The sequence below is a fragment of the Nerophis ophidion genome, linkage group LG07 (assembly GCF_033978795.1).
Source record: "Nerophis ophidion isolate RoL-2023_Sa linkage group LG07, RoL_Noph_v1.0, whole genome shotgun sequence".
Lineage (NCBI taxonomy): Eukaryota > Metazoa > Chordata > Actinopteri > Syngnathiformes > Syngnathidae > Nerophis > Nerophis ophidion.
In genome coordinates, this window is record NC_084617.1 from 67,198,197 (window position 1) to 67,220,141 (window position 21,945).

General features: G+C 41.6%; 1 protein-coding gene across 8 annotated transcripts in view; it reads left to right on the top strand.

The window, feature by feature from the left end:
* The first annotated feature begins 1,825 nt into the window (after positions 1–1,825).
* ncor2 (nuclear receptor corepressor 2) overlaps positions 1,826–21,945 on the top strand; it is a 245,010-nt gene continuing 224,890 nt past the window's right edge. For 3 of the 8 annotated variants that reach the window (XM_061906943.1, XM_061906948.1, XM_061906945.1), the window contains exon 1: positions 1,831–2,138. The gene's annotated coding sequence lies outside the window, so the exon portion shown is untranslated. Of the gene's footprint in view, positions 2,139–2,337; positions 2,356–21,945 lie in introns of those variants that run through there. The other 5 variants (XM_061906946.1, XM_061906947.1, XM_061906950.1 and 2 more) reach the window with 4 other exon arrangements.

A 21,945-nucleotide genomic window follows, 5' to 3' on the forward strand; every position in this document is an offset into this window, starting at 1 on the left:
CTGTTGGAACACCCAACTGTGCCCAAGACCCAAGCTCCGGGCTGATGTAAAGACCACCCACCTTTGGGAGTGAGAGATAGAGAAAGACAGTGAGGGAGAGAGGGACAGGGTGAGAGAGATAGAGAGACAGTGAGGGAGAGAGAGATAGAGATATAGCGAGACAGTGAGGGAGAGATAGATAGAGATAGAGAGAGACAGTGAGGGAGAGAAAGAGAGACAGATAGATAAAGAGAAAGAGAGTGGGAGACAGTGTGAGAGAGATGGAGATAGAGATATAGATAGATAGATAGATAGATAGATAGATAGATAAACAGTGAAGGAGAGGGGGAGAGATAGATAGAGAGACAGTGAGGGAGAGGAGAGGAAGAGAGATAGACAGTGAGAGAGATAGAGATAGACAGATATAGAGAGAGAGTGAGGGAGAGATAGAGAGACAGTGAGGTAGCGAGATAGATGGACAGAGAGCTATAGAGAAACAGTGAGGGAAATATAGAGATAGTTAGAGAGAGAGAGGGGGGGAGAAAGAGAGAGACAGATAGATAAAGTGAAAGAGAGTGGGAGACAGAGATATAGATACAGATAGAGATAGAAACGGTGAGGGAGAGGGGGAGAGAGATAGTGATAAAGAGACAATGAGAGAAAGGAGGAGAGGGGGAGAGATAGAGACAGAGAGATAGAGAGAGATAGACAGATACAGAGAGAAAGTGAGGGAGGGACTCAGATAGAGAGAGAGACAGTGAGGGAGAGGAGGAGAGGGAGAGAGAGACAGTGAGAAAGAAAGAGATAGACAGATATAGAGAGACAGTGAGGGAGAGAGATAGAGAGAAATAGATAGACTTAGATAGAGAGAGACGGTGAGGGAGAGGAGGAGAGGGAGAGAGATAGAGAGAGATAGACAGATATAGAGATACAGTGAGGGAGAGAGATCCAGAGAGATAGATGAAGACTTAGATAGAGAGAGACAGTGAGGTAGAGGAGGAGAGAAATAGAGAGACAGTGAGAGAGAGAGAGATAGAGAGACTTAGATAGAGAGAGACAGTGAGGTAGAGGAGGAGAGAAATAGAGAGACAGTGAGAGAGAGAGAGATAGAGAGACTTAGATAGAGAGAGACAGTGAGGGAGAGGAGGAGAGGGAGATAGATAGATAGAGATGGACCGATATAGAGAGACAGTGAGGGGGAGAGATAGAGAGACTTAGATATAGAGAAAGAGACAGTGAGAGAGAGGAGAGGGAGAGAGCTAGAGAGACAGTGAGAGAGAGATAGAGAGAGATAAACAGATATAGAGAGACAGTGAGGGAGAGAGATTGAGAGAGATAGAGAGAGATAGAGAGAGAGACTTAGATAGAGAGAGAGAGACAGTGAGGGAGAGGAGGAGAGGGAGAGAGATAGAGACAGTGAGGGAGATATATATATATAGAGAGAGAGATAGACAGAGAGAGACTTAGATAGAGAGAGAGAGAGACAGTGAAGGAGAGAGAGAGATAGACAGATATACAGAGACAGTGAGGGAGAGAAATAGAGAGATAGATAGAGAGAGACTTAGATAGAGACAGTGAGGGAGGAGGAGAGGGAGAGAGATAGTTAGACAGTGAGAGAGACAGAGATAGAGAGATATACAGATAAAGAGAGACATTGAGGGAGAGCGATAGATAGATAGATAGAGACAGTGAGGGAGAGAGATAAGAGCGATAGAGATAGAGAGAAAGAGAGAGAGAGAGACAGTGTGAGAGAGAGATAGCGAGCGAGAGCGCGCGAGAGAGACCGAGAGCTAGAGAGAGAGAGAGAGAGAGAGAGAGAGAGAGAGAGAGAGAGCTAGCGAGAGAGAGAGGCGGTCCAGTCCCCGTGCAGTGGTGTGTTCACTGTGTTGTGTCGGCCGCAGGGAGTAGATGCATGAGAGTATTGCGCAGGGAGTAAATGCATGAGTTTATTGTGCAGGACCAGGCACGACATCGCTCAACCTTCCGTGGAACCAATGAGAAGGAAAACTACTCTTTCGTTGGGACTAAATGACGGGAGACGGGCGCCATTGAAGTGAGAGGATCGCTAATCGGAACCGGGGCGGCGTCGAGGAGGCTCGGGACCTTCGCTCCAACCCGACAACACCGTCGGATGGTCGCGGGTTGAGTCCGCCGCAAAGGTTAGTCCACCACCTCCATTTGCGCCCTGTGGCTTCGCGGTGGTCTCTCCCATCTTGTTACGTAGCCAGAAAGCCATATAGCCCGCGTCGACCTTCTTTCCCCCCCTCCCCTCCCAGGTTGTGTAAAGTAAACATCGCGCACTCGTTTGGCGGAACAATTAAAGGCAAGAAAGCGTCCCGATCGGACTGACATGTGACGTCATCCACTACGTCACAGGTTAGTGGGCTAAAGTTGATGATTTAAGACATCGCCAGCACGTGCTACATGGCTAGGCTAGGCTAGGGATGCTAACCGAGCGAGCTAGCTGTCAGGACTGCTGGCTAACGCTCGTTTTTATGGACTTCTTTACATAAACACCCTTCGTCTGTTTGCTCGGAAATCACGGAGTTCCAAACTACCCAGCCATTATTCTCTATTTGTTTTAAAAACATGTCCACTCCTTTCCGACGTGACAGTGGGATATTGTTGTTTGGCTAACTTTGCTAGCAGGCTTAGCATTGCACAAAGCGCCCTGTTTGGGTTTGTAAACATTGCTTTTGGGTAAGTTTGGCGTGTTTAATCTGTCCTATGTGCTAGATCAGGGGTCACCAACCTTTTTGAAACCAAGAGCTACTTCTTGGGTACTGATTAATGCGAAGGGCTACCAGTTTGATACACACTTAAATAAATGACCAGAAATAGCCAATTTGCTCAATTTACCTTTAACTCTATGTTATTATTAATAATTAATGATAATTATCTTTGCGGAAACACTGATCATCTTAATGATTTCTCACAATACATATACATCTTTGATGACATGTTTTAAATAGGATAATATCCAATCTGCACCTTGTTAGAATATATAACAAATTGGACCAAGCTATATACCTAACAGAGACGAATCATTATTTCTTCTAGATTTTCCAAAACAAAAAATTTAAAAGAAATTCAAAAGACTTTGAAATAAGATTTACAGTATTTCCTTTTATAACCGCCGGGGTGCTAATTAATTTAAAACCTCTTCTCACTCCTGCCATTATTCAAGGCATGCGGTAAAAGTAAGCAGTCTTCTTACCAATGGCATGCAGTAATAAATTCAGTGTGATGAATAAAATATTAATAAAAAATTCTTCAGCGGCCGCGGCTCTACATGTCATTGCGCCCACCTTTACACCATGCTATCTGCGTGCCGGCCGGACGCATGCATTCCGCTGTTTCTCATACGAGATTGCAATGCATACATGGTCAACAGCCACACCTTTTACACTGATGGTTGTGATATAAACAACTTTAACACTCTTACTAATATGCGCCACACTCTGTGAACCCACACCAAACACATTTCTGGAGAATATTGGCTCTGTAACACATTAGAAATGCAACATAACAACTACCCACAATGCCATGCATCCATGACACTTGGCTATATTATACACGCGCCCCCAACCCGCCCACCTCAAGTGACGCACGGAGAGGGGGGGCGGGGTTTGGTGCTAGCGGGGTGTATAATATAGCCGGTAAGAGTCATGGATGCATTGCATTCTGGGTAAGTGTTATGTTGCGTTTATAATGTGTTACAGAGTCGATGTTCTCCAGAAATGTGTTTGTTATTCTTGTTTGGTGTGGGTTCACATTGTGTGGCGCACATTAGTAAGTTGTTTTACATCACAACCATCAGTGTGATCTGTATGGCTGTGGAACAAGACCCCTGGTTTACACCTAGTAAAAGCAAAAAATAACCTCCGCCATTTTAGAAATGACGACAGGGGAAGCGGCACTCGAGACGTCACAAATTTGACCCGGCATTAAAAGTAAGCATGCGCTTATACATTTTTGGAGCGAGTTTGACCCGGGAGTAATTCAAGGCAGGCGCATATTACATGCCCGGCGGCTATTCAAGGAAATACGGTAAATTTGATTCTACAGATTTTGTAGATTTGCCAGAATAATTTTTTTGAATTTTAATCATAAGTTTGAAGAAATATTACACAAATATTCTTCGTCGAAAAAACATATGCTAAAATGAAGAATTAAATTAAAATGTATTTATTATTCCTTACAATAAAAAAATTAAAAAATACTTGAACATTGATTTAAATTGTCAGGAAAGAAGAGGAAGAAATTTAAAAGGTAAACAGGTATATGCGTTTAAAAATCCTAAAATCATTTTTAAGGTTGTATTTTTTTTCTCTAAAATTGTCTTTCTGAAAGTTATAAGAATCAAAGTAAAAAAATAAATGAATTCATTTAAACAAGTGAAGACCAAGTCTTTAAAATATTTTCTTGGATTTTCAAATTCTACTTGAGTTTTGTCTCTCTTAGAATTAAAAATGTCGAGCAAAGCTAGTAAATAAAAAAATAAAATAAAATAGAGGCAGCTCACTGGTAAGTGCTGCTATTTGAGCTATTTTTAGAACAGGCCAGCAGGCGACTTATCTGGTCCTTACGGGCCATCTGGTGCCCGCGGGCACCGCGTTGGTGACCCCTTTGCTAGAGATAGCGTGTTGATAGTATCCATCCATCCATCCATTTCCTACCGCTTATTCCCTTTTGGGGTCGCGGGGGGCGCTGGCGCCTATCTCAGCTACAATCGGGCAGAAGGCGGGGTACACCCTGGACAAGACGTAATCCCGGACTGCTTCAAAATCAGTGGTTTACAACGTTATCTAACGTTTTGGCTGCATTATTAGACAGGTCCTGTTTCAGTATCTTGTATTATGTCATTGTGTTTATTTGATCCTGTGCCTGTTGGGCTAAGGGGAAACACAATGTCTGTACACTAGAGTTATTGTGCTGGTTATTAGGAGACTTTGTGTGCTTTCCTAATCATTGCAAAATATAAAATTATATCAATCAATCAATGTTTATTTACATAGCCCTAAATCACAAGTGTCTCAAAGAGCTGCACAAACCACAACGACATCCTTGGTAGAGCCCACAGAAGGGCAAGGAAAAACTCACCCCAGTGGGACGTCGACAATGATGACTATGAGAAACCTTATATATATATATATATACATACATATATATATATATATATATATATATATATATATATATATATATATATATATATATACATATATATATCTTGATTGGATTATCCAGAGAATAGTGCTCGATACCGTGGTAGAGCGCAATATGTAGGTGTGGGAAAAAATCACAAGACTACTTCATCTCTACAGATCTGTTTCATGAGGGGTTCCCTCAATCATCAGGAGATTTTAATGGAAGCATTCACATACAATGGTTTATATAGGGCACAGAGTGGGTGGGTACAGGCAGGCGTAGGGTGTGGTGATTGGCTCATGTGTTACCTAGGAGGTGTTTCCTTCTGTGGCAGCATGTTGAAATAATTTCACTGCGCTTGTTGAGGGATGATAGATCTGGATGATATATAATAAACAGTTTCTCTTTTAAGCATAGGTTGCATCTTTTATTACCACTGTTGTAAGGTGTGCTGGATGCCATTCAGCAAAGACGTCTCAACCAACATCGGCCCCAAGTTCCTCACTCTGATCGACAAACACTTCCCCAAAGGCAACACCCTAAGAAAAATATTCAACAAGAACAACATTAAATTGAGCTACAGCTGTATGAATAACATGCAACAAATCATTTCAAACCACAACAAAGCAATTGCAAAAGGACTGCCTACCCCCAGACTAAACGACCCTGAAACCAATAATGAATGTAACTGTCGCAAGAAACCTGATTGCCCTCTCAACGGAAGGTGCTTACGGACATCAGTCGTTTACCAAGCAAAGGTAATACGCAAGGACATTAACACATCCGACACGTACGTAGGATTAACCGAAGGAGCGTTCAAAACAAGATGGAATAATCACAACGCCTCCTTTAGAAACCAGACTTTGCAGAATTCTACAGAACTCAGCAAACACATTTGGAACCTCAAAGACAACAATGTTGAATATTCTATAACATGGCAAATTCTTGCATCCAGCACACCTTACAACAGTGGTAATAAAAGATGCAACCTATGCTTAAAAGAGAAACTGTTTATTATATATCATCCCTCAACAAGCGCAGCGAAATTATTTCAACATGCCGCCACAGAAGGAAACACCTCCTAGGTAACACATGAGCCAATCACCACACCCTACGCCTGCCTGTACCCACCCACTCTGTGCCCTATATAAACCATTGTATGTGAATGCTTCCATTAAAATCTCCTGATGATTGAGGGAACCCCTCATGAAACAGATCCGTAGAGATGAAGTAGTCTTGTGATTTTTTCCCACACCTACATATATATATATATATATATATATATATATATGTATATATATATATATATATACATGTGTATACAGTATATTAAAAATCGCCCTGCGATGAGGTGCTGACTTGTCCAGGGTGTACACCGCCTTCCGCCCGATTGTAGCTGAGATAGGCACCAGTGCCCCCCGCGACCCCAAAGGGAATAAGCGGTAGAAAATGGATGGATGGATGGATATAGAAAAAATCGATATTGAATCGAATCGTGGGACACCCAAAGATTCGCAGCCTTTTATATATGTATATATATATATATATATATATTAGGGCTGTGAATCTTTGGGTGTCCCACGATTCGATTCAATATTGATTTTTGGGGTCAAGATTCGATAATATATCGATTTTTTTCAATTTGATTCGATTCTCGATTTAAAAGGATTCTGTATTCATTCAATACATAGGATTTCAGCAGGATCTACCCCAGTCTGCTGACATGCTAGCAGAGTAGTAGATTTTTGTAAAAAGCTTTTATAATTGTAAAGGACAATGTTTTATCAACTGATTGCAGTAATGTAAATTTGTTTTAACTATTAAACAAACCAAAAATATGACTTATTTTATCTTTGTGAAAATATTGTGTTGTCAAGCTTATGAGATGCGATGCAAGTGTAAGCCACTGTGACACTATTGTTCTTTTTTTTAATTTTTATAAATGTCTAACGATAATGTCAATGAGGGATTTTTAATCACTGCTATGCTGAAATTATAACTAATATTGATACTGTTGTTGATAATATTCATTTTTGTTTCACTACTTTTGGTTTATTCTGTGTCGTGTTTGTGTCTCCTCTCAATTGCTCTGTTTATTGCAGTTCTGAGTGTTGTTGGGTCAGGTTTGGTTTTGGAATTGGATTGTATTGTTATGGTATTGCTGTGTAGTGGTTTGTTGGATTGATTAAAAAAAAAAAGCGATTTAAAAAAAAATTAGAATCGATTCTGAATCGCACAACAAACAATTCGATTCGCATTTGAATCGATTTTTTCCCCACACCCCATATATATATATATATATATATATATATATATATATATATATGATAGGTTGATTGGCAACACTAAATTGGCCCTAGTGTGTGAATGTGAGTGTGAATGTTGTCTGTCTATCTGTGTTGGCCCTGCGATGAGGTGGCGACTTGTCCAGGGTGTACTCCGCCTTCCGCCCGATTGTAGCTGAGATAGGCGCCAGCGCCCCCCGCGACCCCAAAAGAGAATAAGCGGTAGAAAATGGATGGATATATATATATATATATATATATATATATATCCATCCATATATATATATATATATATAAAAACATACAAATGTGTGTGAATATATAAAAAAATAAACTATAGTGGCCTGCAAACTGAAAAAAATAAATACATGTCTGTACTTGGCGAGCAGGACTCCTTTTATTTAATCCTTGTGCCTTCTAAAACCACATAATATTCAGACGCTTTGGCCGCTGTTGCCATAATATTGCGACTCAAAGACGTGTGTCGTCTATTTATTCATCGGTAGTTGGACTGGATTGTTATTTTTACAGTTGTTTTTTGGGCCGACAAAACACGAGGTGTGAGCCGCAAATGGCCCCGGGCCATACTGTGGACATCACTGCAGTAGAAAAATATGCAGAAACCTACTTTCAAATTTTTTTTGGTTTATGTGGGCAACACCCTGTTCTGGACTACTGAAAAGCTCCTTGTGGAGACAAACCCTTTTAGCATCATTTTGCTAAACCGAAGAAATAACCAATACAAAATATCTAGTGACCTGATGTCATGGCATGCTGCCATATTGGATGTTTGCTTACGTTGTCCTTGGGCGCTTGTAGTAAGCAGCCTTTTAGTCGTCCACCCGTTTCGAACTAAGTTGACAGGCCTTATACTGCAGTCAATGGAAAAGCATTTTATTTTTTGTAAATATTGTACGGCGCATTGACGGTATTGGCTGCAGGCCACACAAACTTCAACCAATCAATGTTCAATCAATGTTTATTTATGTAGCCCTAAATCTCAAAGGGCTGCACAAGCCACAACGACATCCTCGGTTCAGATCCCACATCAGGGCAAGGAAAAACTCAACCCAGTGGGAAGACAATGAGAAACCTTGTAGAGGACCGCAGATGTGGGCGACCCCTCGACCCCCTCTAGGGCGACAGGTGCAATGGACGTCGAGTGGATCTAGCATCCATCCATCATCTTCCGCTTATCCGAGGTCGGGTCGCGGGGGCAGCAGCCTAAGCAGGGAAGCCCAGACTTCCCTCTCCCAGGCCACTTCGTCTAGCTCTTCCCAGGGGATCCCGAGGCGTTCCCAGGCCAGTCGGGAGACATAGTCTTCCCAACGTGTCCTGGGTCTTCCCCGTGGCCTCCTACCGTTTGGACGTGCCCTAAACACCTCCCTAGGGAGGCGTTCGGGTGGCATCCTGACCAGATCCTCGAGCCACCTCATCTGGCTCATCTAGCATAATATTGTGAAAGTCCAGTCCATAGTAGATGTAACATAATAGTGAGAGTCCAGTCCATGGTGGGGCCAGCAGAACACCATCCCGAGCGGAGAGGGGTCAGCAGTGCAGAGATGTCCCCAACTGATGCACAGGCGAGCGGTCCACCCCAGGTCCCGACTCTGGACAGCCAGCACTTCATCCATGGCCACCGGACCTGTGCCTCCCCTGCCACAAGGGAGAGGGGGGCAGAGGAGATAAGGAAAGAAACGGCAGATCAACTGGTCTAAAAAGGGGGTCTATTTAAAGGCTAGAGTATACAAATGAGTTTTAGGATGGGACTTAAATGGTACTATTGAGGTAGCATCTCTAACTGTTACCGGGAGGGCATTCCATAGTACTGGAGCCCCAATAGAAAACACTCTATAGCCCGCAGACTTTTTTTGGGCTCTGGGAATCACTAATAAGCCAGAGTTCTTTGAACGCAGATTTCTTGCCGGGACATATGGTACAATACAATCAGCAAGATAGGATGGAGCTAGACCGTGTAGTATTTTATACGTAAGTAGTAAAACCTTAAAGTCACATCTTGTCTTAACTTCCTGTTTCCTATAATCTCTTCTGATTGGACGGCAGGCCAAGGATGCACGGTTCAACAATTCTAATAGGCAAACCTGTCTACGAATCAAATTTCGGAGACAAAGGGGAGAAAAGTATATATAAATATATGTAATCTATAAAACAGAAATCCTCGGCCTATCACGATTAGGTTATTGCAGGACTGAAAACCTCAATGTCAATTTGAGCCCCAGTTAAGATCCTGAGAACACCACCAACCGCTAGTAGGTGGTATGAATCGTGGTTTGCAGAGCATGTTTAGCAAATAAATGTCTATACTTGTCACTATTAGATGTCGAACTTGTAGAAAATGCAGTGCTAAGATGACTAGCATTCAAGCTGTCAATCACAGCTGGCTTGCATGACTAATGCACGTCTGTTGCATTTTGCAGAACAGAAGGATTTTAAAAGTGATACGATTTTTTTCAACTACTGTTAATGTAACATAATGTTATCCTTTTGCTGTGTGCATATGTATTAGCAGGGCAAGGCTTAATTGGTCGGACAAGGACAAAGGTGGCATGTAATAACGACGGATCGTTCCAATGTGAGCGCCCTCTCGGCGGCTGCCTATTCCTGACGTACACTAACTTTAAATAAGGTCTGCGTCTTTTTCTTTTCAGAAATGTTTAATGGTGTAAACGTCCTAGCGGCAGTCCTTATGTGCTGCACATCCAATACATGTATACCAAACCACACTATAATTATAAGCGCTTGTTTGTACTGCAGTCTAACTAGAAATGCTAATGAAGGCTGAGCTCATGTTTATCTATTTAAAATTGCTAATTACCGCAGAGATACCAGTTGAAGAGCAAATGAATGACATTGATTGTGATGATGCAAATGATTGTGTTTTAAAGCATTTGGAATTGGGAGGGTTGAATAGAATTAGGGATAACATCAGGGATGCCTAATATTCTGAAAGTGAGTTCAGGTTCTTCAGTGAAACAATGTAGCGATTAGTACTACTGTAAACTAGACATGCATGTAGGGCTGGGCGATATGGCCTTTTACTAATATCTCGATATTTTTGGCCCATGTCACGATACATAATATGTATCGCAATATAATACTAACAAAATATTGGTCATAAAATAGTCCACTGCCATTTTGCATTCTGTACATTGAACTTAGCTTCGTAGTTTGTTTGCAGACTTATTCATGTGTTTCAAATTGAGGTGGAACGATTCATCAACATTGTTGACATAAAATCAACAATACGATTTGTCACTGACAATTTAATTTGTCAAGGATAGTCGATGACGTCATCTCGGGTATTTTTCCGGACGGAAACAAAGTCGCGCGATTTAGCATGACCGGTGACTAACAACAAGAGGAAGAGAAAAATTGCTGTGGCCAATGGCAACAATACAGTCGTTAAAAACATTGAAAGTATGTAAGCATTTCACCCTAAAAACGTCAAAAAAAGACCTTACTTTTCATGGCAGTGCATCTATGAAGTGAGAGATTTTGGATGCGGTCTTTGACTCTCCTCGGTAAGATAGCTGGCTTCTTAGCTAGCTAGCTAACAACAGAGAAATGAAGTTGTGCGATAAATAGCTGCTTTTATTATGTTTTTTGCTTTGTAAAATATAACTGACCAAGCTGCAAACAGCCCTTTTAACAGTACACCTTGATGGGATTGCTTCTTATCCCTATTGAACTTTTTTATGCACTGATGCTCAATTAAAATTTGCCCGATTATTAGAGATGTCCGATATCGGCCGATAAAATGCCTAAAATGTAATATCGGAAATTATCGGTATCGGTTTGAAAAAGTAAAATTAATGACTTTTAAAAACGCCGCTGTACATATCCGGTAAAACAAGGACGTAGGGAGCAGTACAGAGCAGTTGCATCTCCCAGTCAGCAGCCCCTCCCCTCGCCCCTCCCCTCGCCCCTCTCCCACACACAACACAGGATTTGACGACTGCAGAGTGAGAGGTTTACTGGCGACGCTTGATGACTTCATCAAATTGCTGCGAGAGGAGCATAACAACAACAAGAATGTGTTGTTGCCGGTGCTGTAGCCGTGGCTAACAAGCGAGCTCGCTCAGTGACTGACTGGCAACACCATGTCTATAGTTTGGGATTATTTTAAAGTGTCTCTGACGGATAAAAAACTGGCAATTTGCAATGACTCGAAAAAGTTGGTTATGCGAGGAGGAACCAAGACATCTTCCACCTCTTCAAGAATCATAAGGAGATACTCGATGAATACAAGCGGAAGATGGATGTGAGCCCAGTTTATAGTTCCCTGTTATACAGTATGCCAGGCAGTCTTGCACTAAATTAGGACTATGTTATTGTTTACTTTATTACTCGAGTATACTCCGGACTGAAGCTGTGTGCCTTCATTGTTTTTGTATAGTAGTTGTTTTGAGGCATGTTTAAAGGGGAACATTATCACAATTTCAAAAGGGTTAAAACAATAAAAATAAGTTCCCAGTGGCTTGTTGTATTTTTTGAAGTTTTTTTCAAAATTTTACCGGTCCCGGGAATATCCCTAAAAAAAGTTTTAAAGTGCTTGATTTTTGCTATTTGCAATGCGAATATACATTTCCCTGTGACGTCACACAGTGCTGCCAATGTAAACAAACAACGGTGAATACCACAGCAAGATATAGCGACATTAGCTCGGATTCAGACTCGGATTTCAGCAGTTTAAGCGATTCAACAGATTACGCATGTATTGAAACGGATGGTTGGAGTATGAAAGTATTGAAGAAACTGAAGCTATTGAGCGAATAGCTATTGACGCTATTCATAGCCATAGCATGGCCGAATAGCTGCGTTAGCATCGCCGGTAAAATGTGCGGACCAAACGATCAGGACTTTCGCATCTCGTGACACTGGAGCAACTTAAATCCTTCGATTGGTAAGTGTTTTTTTCGCAGGAAACGTAATATAGTTGCAAATGCATCTGCAGGTTATCCATACATCTCTGTGCCATGTCTGCTTTAGCACCGCCGGTAAATAGCATGTTAGCATCGATTAGCGTAGCATGTTAGCATCGATTAGCTGGCAGTCAACATCAACAAAACTCACCTTTGTGAATTTGTTGACTTTATCGTTGGCGGCAGACACTTTCGCATCTTCGGGCCAGTGGTGCAACTTGAATCCCTCCCTGTTAGTGTTGTTACACCGACAAGGCATGATGTCTCCAAAGTTCCAAAAAATAGTCGAAAAAAGGGAAAATAACAGAACTGAGACCCAATGTTTGCTATGTGTTGAAAATGAAAATGGCGGCTGTATTACCTCGGAGACGTCACGTTCTGACGTCATCGCAAAAGGAGCGATAAACAGAAAGGCGTTTAATTCGCCAAAATTCACCCATTTAGAGTTCGGAAATTGGTTAAAAAATTATATGGTCTTTTTTCTGCACCATCAAGGTATATATTGACGCTTACATAGGTCTGGTGATAATGTTCCCCTTTAAAAAAAATAAAAAAAATAATGCTCTTTGTGGAAGTCAAAATATAGTATTTCGCATAGTTATAGTGGGTATCAGGATTGGCATTCTTTTCCATAACTTGAGTTGAAGTTGTTCTCTTATTTTGGAAATCCTTGTTACATTGTTTAATGCATCCAGCAGGGCATCACAACAAAATTAGGCAAAATAATGTGTTAATTCCACGACTGTATATATCGGTATCGGTTGATATCGTAAACGGTAATTAAGAGTTGGACAATATCGGATATCGGCAAAAAAGACATTATCGGACATCTCTACCGATTATACTCCACAGTGAAATGCAAAGACAAAACGAAAAATAACGAGTTGAAATCATGATCACACAACCAGTCTAATACAATTGATTTGTGGACTGTTTTGTTCACTTCTGACTTCTCTTTGTTTTTTTCTTGTTTTCTTTACATTTTTAGATGTGTGCTTTTTTTTGGGACGGTGACAAATGGGTCTCTAAAATGGAGGATGAGGAAAATATTTCTTTATTTCAAATATAACTGTTTCACTGATAAACATCTGCCGATGCACACATATTTACCACAAATTGCATCAAAAGAAGCAATTATGATAAGGAAATGGCCCAGCTTAGGTATGCCACTTAATATTTCCCCTGGCTAAAATGCAGAAAGTGAAAGAAGATATATGAAGCATTTACCATGGAACTGCCTCCCATGAGCACAACTTCCCTCCGGCCATCTTCTTTCTCACCGATTGAGAAACAACAGCTGTCTAGCATTTTGGAAGTCACAATTGAAAAACGTATTTCATTGGCTATGACTTGGCAGAATGCGAGCAATTGTCTGGAACAGCCCAATGGAAGAACTGCCAGTGTGTGATGATAATTAAATCATTTTTCCATGACAGCTCAGTAAAATGACCATGTTGTTTATGTAAGTGAAAACCTACTTAAAATGTGGTACCATGAGCCTGCTTTTCTTTGACATTTCCAATGCATCCCCTCCACAACAGCAGTGCAATATCATTTTTAAGTAAGCAAACAATAACGGATATCAATCAATCAATCAATGTTTACTTATATAGCCCTAAATATTTGGTTCAGAGCCCACAAAAGGGCAAGGAAAAGCTCACAACCCGGTGGGACGTCAATGTGGATGACTATGAGAAACCTTGGAGAGGACCGCAGATGTGGGTGACCCACCCCCTCTAAGGTAGACCGGATGCAATGGACGTCGAGTGGGTCTAACATAATATTGTGAAAGTCCAGTCCATAGTGGATCTAACATAATAGTGAGAGTTCAGTTTATGGCGGGAGACCATCACGAGCAGATACGGGTCAGCGGAGCAGAGATGTCCCCAACCGATGCACAGGCGAGCGGTCCACCCCCGGGTACCGACTCTGGACAGCCAGCACTTCATCCATGGCCACTGGACTTGTGCCACCCCCTCCACGAGGGAGAGGGTGGCAGAGCAGAAAAGAAACGAAACGGCAGATCAACTGGTCCAAAAAGGGGGTCTATTTAAAGGCTGGAGTATACAAATGAGTTTTAAGATGGGACTTAAATGCTTCTACTGAGGTAGCATCTCTAACTGTTACCTGGAGGGCATTCCAGAGTACTGGAGCCCGAATAGAAAACGCTCTATAGCCCGCAGACTTTTTTTGGGTTCTGGGAATCACTAATAAACCGGAGTTCTTTGAACGCAGATTTCTTGCCGGTACATATGGTACAATACAATCAGCAAGATAGGATGGAGCTAGACCGTGTAGTATTTTATACGCAATATGGATACGGTTTTGTTTGTTTGCATTTCTTAGGCATGTCAAAGTTGTCTTTTCTACCAAGGCAGCTGAAGTGTTCGCACAAAGAGAGTGATCAGTCTCAAACCTTCTCGTTTTTTTCCACTGGCCCAGAGAAGAGCTCTCGGCATGACAAAGTGTTACCGGAGTGTTCAACAACCCAAAAACCACACACACGTCAGCCCAAGAAACTGTCAATGAAAACAAATCCCAATTTAGTTTTATGTTTCCAAATTCAATTTAACCAGAATCTTGTTTTATGACCTAAAAAAATCACTCTTCCAAAGTGTCTGTTATTGTCTTATCCAATTACGCCTCAAAAATACCATATGACAAGAACGTCTTTAATTTAAAAATCCAAACAAAAATAATGAGTGCAGTTGTCGGAGCACAGGGAGTTGACTTCACTCTGTTACATGTAACCCAGATTTCCCAAATTGCAATGGTATTTCATTTTTAAAGTTGTTAGTTTAACTTTCGCACAAAGCTTGCTATTGTGATGTTCTTGCCAGTGAATTTTGGTTGCAGTTAAAGGCACTCACCCCGTTTTAAGAGATGCTGACTCCCGCATTAGCAGGGATTAGAAATGGCTCTTTGGTAAGTGATTCACTAGACTGTTGCGCAACAGACATGATAGCCTGTTATTATTCCATTCTGGGTAGGCCATAGCTGTAGGTAGCAGTAACGTTATGTTTAGTTTATTTGATTAGCCTGACTTGCAGTTAGGGATGGGTACTGAATTCGGTACTTTTATAGGCATCGTCCGAACTCCATCGGTACGACCAGGTATCGGTTTTACGTAAAACCAAACCGTGCCATGTTTCGGTACCTTTATTAGACAAACGTGCTTCTTCTGGTTGCGTAGCTCTACTGCCGTTTCTTATGCCATTTTGGTCTTGTTTTCAAGTAGAGATGTCCGATAATGGCTTTTTCACAGATATCCGATATTGTCCAACTCTTAAATACCGATTCCGATATCAACCAATACCGATATACAGTCGTGGAATGAACACATTATTATGCCTAATTTTGTTGTGATGCGTTAAACAATGTAACTTTACCATGAATTGATTAACGTGGACTTAAACACGTTGAAAAATTTATTCGGGTGTTACCATTTAGTGGTCTATTGATGAGGTGGCGACTTGTCCAGGGTGTACCCAGGCTTCCGCCCAATTGAAGCTGAGATAGGCGCCAGCGCCCCCCGCAACCCCAAAAGGGAATAAGCGGTAGAAAATGGATGTATGGAATATGTACTGTACTGTGCAATCTACTAATAAAAGTTTCAATCAATCAAACAAAAACAAGGTTTTCCAAAATAAGAGAACAACTTCAACTCCAGTTATGGAAAAAAGTGCAGACATGGTGCTGCCATGTTTATTATTGAAGTCACAAAGTGCATTATTTTTTTTAACATGCCTCAAAACAGCTTGGGATTTGGGACATACTCTCCCTGAGAAAATCCTGATATCCATTACAACTATGGGAAATACTATATTTTGACTTTCACATGGCGTCGTTAGGGACCGAGCGAGCTCGCGTGTTGGTCACTGCTACAGCACCGGCAACAACACACTGTTGTTGTTGTTATGCTCTGCTCGCGGCGGTTTGATGAGGTCATCAAGCGTCGCCAGTAAACCTCTCATGCTGCAGTCGTCAACTCCTGTGTTGTGTGTGGCAGACGGGGGCGAGGGGATGGGCTGCTGAGTTGGAGACGCAACTGTTCTCTACTGCTCCCTACGTCCTTGTTTTACCGGATATGTACCGCTCCATATAGCTGCGTTTTAAATAATCATTAATTTTACTTTTTGAAACCGATACCGATAATTTCCGCCATTACATTTTAAAGCATTTGTCGGCCGATAATATCGGCAGGCTGATGTTATCGGACATCTCTATTTTCAAGTGTTTCCTAAGCTCCTAAGCAAGTTTTCCCGCAGCCTTTTGTTGGTAAGGCGGTCGCCTTAACAACAAAGACTCAGTCATTATTTTGACTTAGTAAATACTGACTTATTAAGACAAAATAATGACTGAGTCTTTCTTGTTAATATATATCTCGATATTTTTTCCGTAAAGTAAAAACAGTCCGAGTTACCTGAGATACTAACCATGTCATTATTTTGACTTAGTAAATACTGACTTACTAAGACAAAATAATGACATGCTTAGTATCTCAGGTAACTCGGACTGTTTTTACTTTACGGAAAAATATTGAGATATATATCGTATATTGCCATTAAGCATACGGAGCAGAAAACAAAAATTGTAGGCTTCTTCACGCAACGAAGCCGGCCTACTTCACCCCTGTCTATTGACTCCCCAGGCAGCGATAAGATGGAGACGTGAAGGTGGCCCCTTCTCCCCTTCTCCTTGGAGAGACACCACCTTAACTCACAAATGTTCTGGGGCTGCTGACTTGGAGACGCAACTGTTCTCTACTGCTCCCTACGTCCTTGTTTTACCGGATATGTGCTGTTCCATACAGTGGTGTTTTAAATAGTCATTAATTTAACTTTTTGAAACTGATACCGATAATTTCCGCCGTTACATTTTAAAGCATTTGTCGGCCGATAATATCGGCAGGCTGATGTTATCGGACATCTCTATTTTCAAGTGTTTCCTGAGCTGCTAAGCAGGGTTTCCCGCAGCGTTTTGTTGGTAAGGCGGCCGCCTTAACAACAAAAACTCAGTCATTATTTTGTCTTAGTAAGTCATTATTTACTAAGTCAAAATAATGACATGCTTAGTACCTCAGGTAACTCGGACTGTTTTTACTTTACGGAAAAAATATCGAGATATATATCGTATATTGCCATTAAGCATACGGAGCAGAAAACAAAAATTGTAGGCTTCTTCACGCGACGAAGCCGGCCTACTTCACCCCTGTCTATTGACTCCCCAGGCAGCGATAAGATGGAGACGTGAAGGTGGCCCCTTCTCTCCTTCTCCTTGGAGAGACACCACCTTAACTCACAAATGTTCTTGGGCTGCTGACTTGGAGACGCAACTGTTCTCTACTGCTCCCTACGTCCTTGTTTTACCGGATATGTACTGCTGCATACAGCGGCGTTTTAAACAGTCATTAATTTTACTTTTTGAAACCGATACCGATAATTTCCGCCATTACATTTCAAAGCATTTGTCGGCCGATAATATCGGCAGGCGGATGTTATTGGACATCTCTATTTTCAAGTGTTTTCCTAGGCTCCTAAGCAGGGTTTCCCTGTTTGTTGGTAAGGCGGCCGACTTAACAACATAGACTCAGTCATTATTTTGACTTAGTAAATACTGACTTACTAAGACAAAATAATGTCTGAGTCTTTGTTGTTAATATATATCTCAATATTTTTTCCGTAAAGTAAAAACAGTCCGAGTTACCTGAGATACTAAGCATGTCATTATTTTGACTTAGTAAATATTTACTAAGTCAAAATAATGACATGCTTAGTATCTCAGGTAACTCGGACTGTTTTTACTTTACGAAAAAAATATCGAGATATATATCGTATATTGCCATTAAGCATACGGAGCAGAAAACAAAAATTGTAGGCTTCTTCACGCGACGAAACCGGCCTACTTCACTCCTGTCTATTGACTCCCCAGGCAGCGATAAGATGGAGACGTGAAGGTGGCCCCTTCTCCTTGGAGAGACACCACCTTAACTCACAAATGTTCTGGGGCTGCTGACTTGGAGACCCAACTGTTCTCTACTGCTCCCTACGTCCTTGTTTTACTGGATATGTACTGCTCCATACAGCGGCGTTTTAAATAGTCATTAATTTTACTTTTTGAAACTGATACCGATAATTTCCGCCATTACATTTTGAAGCATTTGTCGGCCGATAATATCGGCAGGCTGATGTTATCGGGCATCTCTATTTTCAAGTGTTTTCCTAGGCTCCTAAGCAGGGTTTCCCGCAGCGTTTTGTTGGTAAGGCGGCCGCCTTAACAACAAAGACTCAGTCATTATTTTGACTTAGTAAATACTGACTTACTAAGACAAAATAATGGCTAGTCTTTGTTGTTAATATATATCTTGATATTTTTTCCCGTAAAGTAAAAACGGTCCGAGTTACCTGAGATACTAAGCATGTCATTATTTTGACTTAGTAAATATTGACTTACTAAGACAAAATAATGACATGCTTAGTATCTCAGGTAACCCGGACTGTTTTTATTTTACGAAAAAAATATCGAGATATATATCGTATATTGCCATGAAGCATACGGAGCAGAAAACTACAATTAAGATGGAGATGTGAAGGTGGCCCCTTCTCCCCTTCTCCTTGGAGAGACACCACCTTAACTCAGAAATGTTCTGGGGGAAACACTGCTAAGTATTATTTTATTCAGTGTTATGCGGCTGCAATTCGTTTGTGTTGGACTGACAACCATAGCGACTTTTGGACAAAAACTACTCTACAGCTGCTAAATCACACTCCGAAACCACTAGGCTGAGGCTGTCCTTTCGGTCAATAATTGTCAATAGATCTGTCCGATGATACAAGCGGCTAGGAGTAGACAATGACGCAGCGGAGGAATAAGAGGGGGAATATGGCACCGTGGCGGCGAAGCGCAAACACCGCCGCTGCCTGCTACACGCCCATGTTCGATTGCCAAAGAAGAAAATGGATGAGCAAAGTTTGTTTCGGGTAAAGGGAATCAAACGTGACGGTGTTCATAGAAACATGGCTCCATGAATATATTTTGCAGACTCTCTCATTGAATTGGAGCCGTTTCGCTCTCATCGGAGCAGAGCTGTCAGGAAGAGTCAAGGGGCCGGGGTCTGGCTGTGAATGTCAGCTGATACACACTGTATGCACGGCCGATATAGAACTACTATGTCGGTCACTGAGACCCTTTCACCTCCCAAGAGAGTTTAAAAAATGTTTTTAGTATGTGCTTTGATTTAACTTCAAGGAATTGCAATTGCTTGCAATGTGTACTTTTTAAAGAATACTATAAATGAGACTCTGAAGTAACAACAAAAAGATTTAACAATAGACAACAGCTATTTTCAGCTCATTGTTAAGCGTCAAAAAAAAAAGAAGTATTATTTAAAAATTAATATTTAATAACAGATGAATGCACACAATTAACCGAAAACTGGCACCGTATGGGGCCTGTATCAATTCCCAGGTACCGGGACTCGGTACTGTATTGGTTGAAATGTGAACCGGTACCCATCCCTATTTACAATGTGTGTTGTTACTTGGGTCGTTTTTCATAATGCGTGTGGAAGGTGAGTTTATAAGGGCAGTCTTGTGCATTTATTGATTGATTGATTGAGACTTTTATTAGTAGATTGCACAGCACAGTACATATTCCTCACAATTGACCGCTAAATGGTAACACCCGAATACATTTTTCAACTTATTTAAGTCAGGGTCCACTTTAATCAATGAGTCAGGTTCGCAAATGGGGGGATAAACGTCCGTTAGTAACCTGCCAGACCCAAAAACTGACCTCACCCGAAAGGGTTTTCCAGATCAGGTCCAGTGGACGGAGCAGTACCTGCAGGCGTTTGAGTGGGTTAAAAAAGCCCTTTGCTCGAAGCCCGTCCTGGCACAACCCGCTTTGCTGCAGGTCCACAGTCCACGCCCCCCTCCACAGTCTACTTGCTGAATTCCTATTCTTAGTTGGTTACTTTTTGCTGTTACACGGCTCCTATTAACATTGTGTACAACGCATTTAGTTTTTTTTTGTTTCACTACTTCACATTCAAGCTAGCACCCCTCGCGACCTCGAACAGGACAAGCGGTAGAAAATGGATGGAGGGATGGACATTTAAGCTAGCGTAGTGCCGCGGCTAGCATAGCTTGTCCTCACCTCTTCCGTGTGTGTCCGTGCTAACCCAGTTAGTACATAACTTTAAAAGAATGTTAGCAATGTTTCTCCATTGGTTCGTTGGAACCAAACCTAGCACGAACGTTAAGCAGACTATAACATTCATTCTTTATTTTAGAATCGTCTCTGTTGTGTTACTTAGCATACATAAATAATCAATATTTGGTCATTTGTCCATCGATTATTAATTGTCCTCCGTTCTGATCGTGATGCACCGGAGAATCGATTGTTTTTCCCACCTCTAATACTCAGAAAGGCATGACAAAAACACAAGAGATGTAAAAAAACCCCATGGTGTTTACTTTTTGATATCATTATAAAACTCGAAGCAGTTTGGCTAATGAAGAAGAAGTCTAATAACCAAGCTTTGTTCTTCTCCAACGCATCCTAGTGATTCAGTACGACAGTTTGGCCAACAAAAATAAACAGGAGTGATACCTCTCACATGGAATACCCAATCTTCACAGCTCGCGTTCAGTTCGATGAGATGACAAAACATTATAGCAAGTATTCATGTTACTTGAACATTGATAAAGTTTGCAGTTAAATGAGGGACGAGTGAGAATCCCAGTAAACAAAGACTTTATAAACAAGCTTTGGCAACGTTCCCGACTCTGTATTGAGAAAATAAGAACAACATCTAATAGTTTTCTCCTTCGCTGTATACTTTTAGTGTGGTACAAATGCATCGTCCTCTAATAATGTCCACACCTGTCTCCATCTAAAATAGCAGTGCGCTCTTGACTGCAGGGTTTATCATAATACTTTTATGATAAACATCCCTATGCGCGGTCAATCAATCGTTTTTTTTCGTTTGTAATATTTTTATGATGGCGAGAAGTCGAAATTGAAATTCGTTGGGGTGTAACGGTACATGTATTTGTATTGAACCGTTTCAGTACGGGGGTTTCGGTTTGGTTCGGAGGTGTACCGAACAGGTACACATGCTAGCAACGACCGGGCTAGGACAACATGTAAAAGCCAGAGCTGGAAGACCCTCCTGCCTCGTTAAGATCTCCCCTTTGGGAACACTTTGGCTGCGTGACACAACAATGGAGGACGGAGGTTTGCCAACATTGTTCAGCAGTTGCTTGTGACAACACGTTAAACATGTGTTGCACCTTTCCTGCTTCCGGCTCCCAGACCGTAGTTGAGGAGCGCAGGGCAGACACTCCTTCAGGGCTGATGTATTCTCGGGGGCAACACCCTTCACTCTACCCGGCAGTGGGTCTCCACAGCTCCGGACTCCAGGGTAAATGAAGAATCCGGCGATAAGTTGAAAATCGTGGCTTTATTGAGGTCTTGCACACAGCCAATCCAACAAAACACTAGCCACTCCTCACACTTGCTACCGCTCCCTCACCTCGCTCGCCCACACACTCGCTAACATCACTCACATGCTGTCACATATT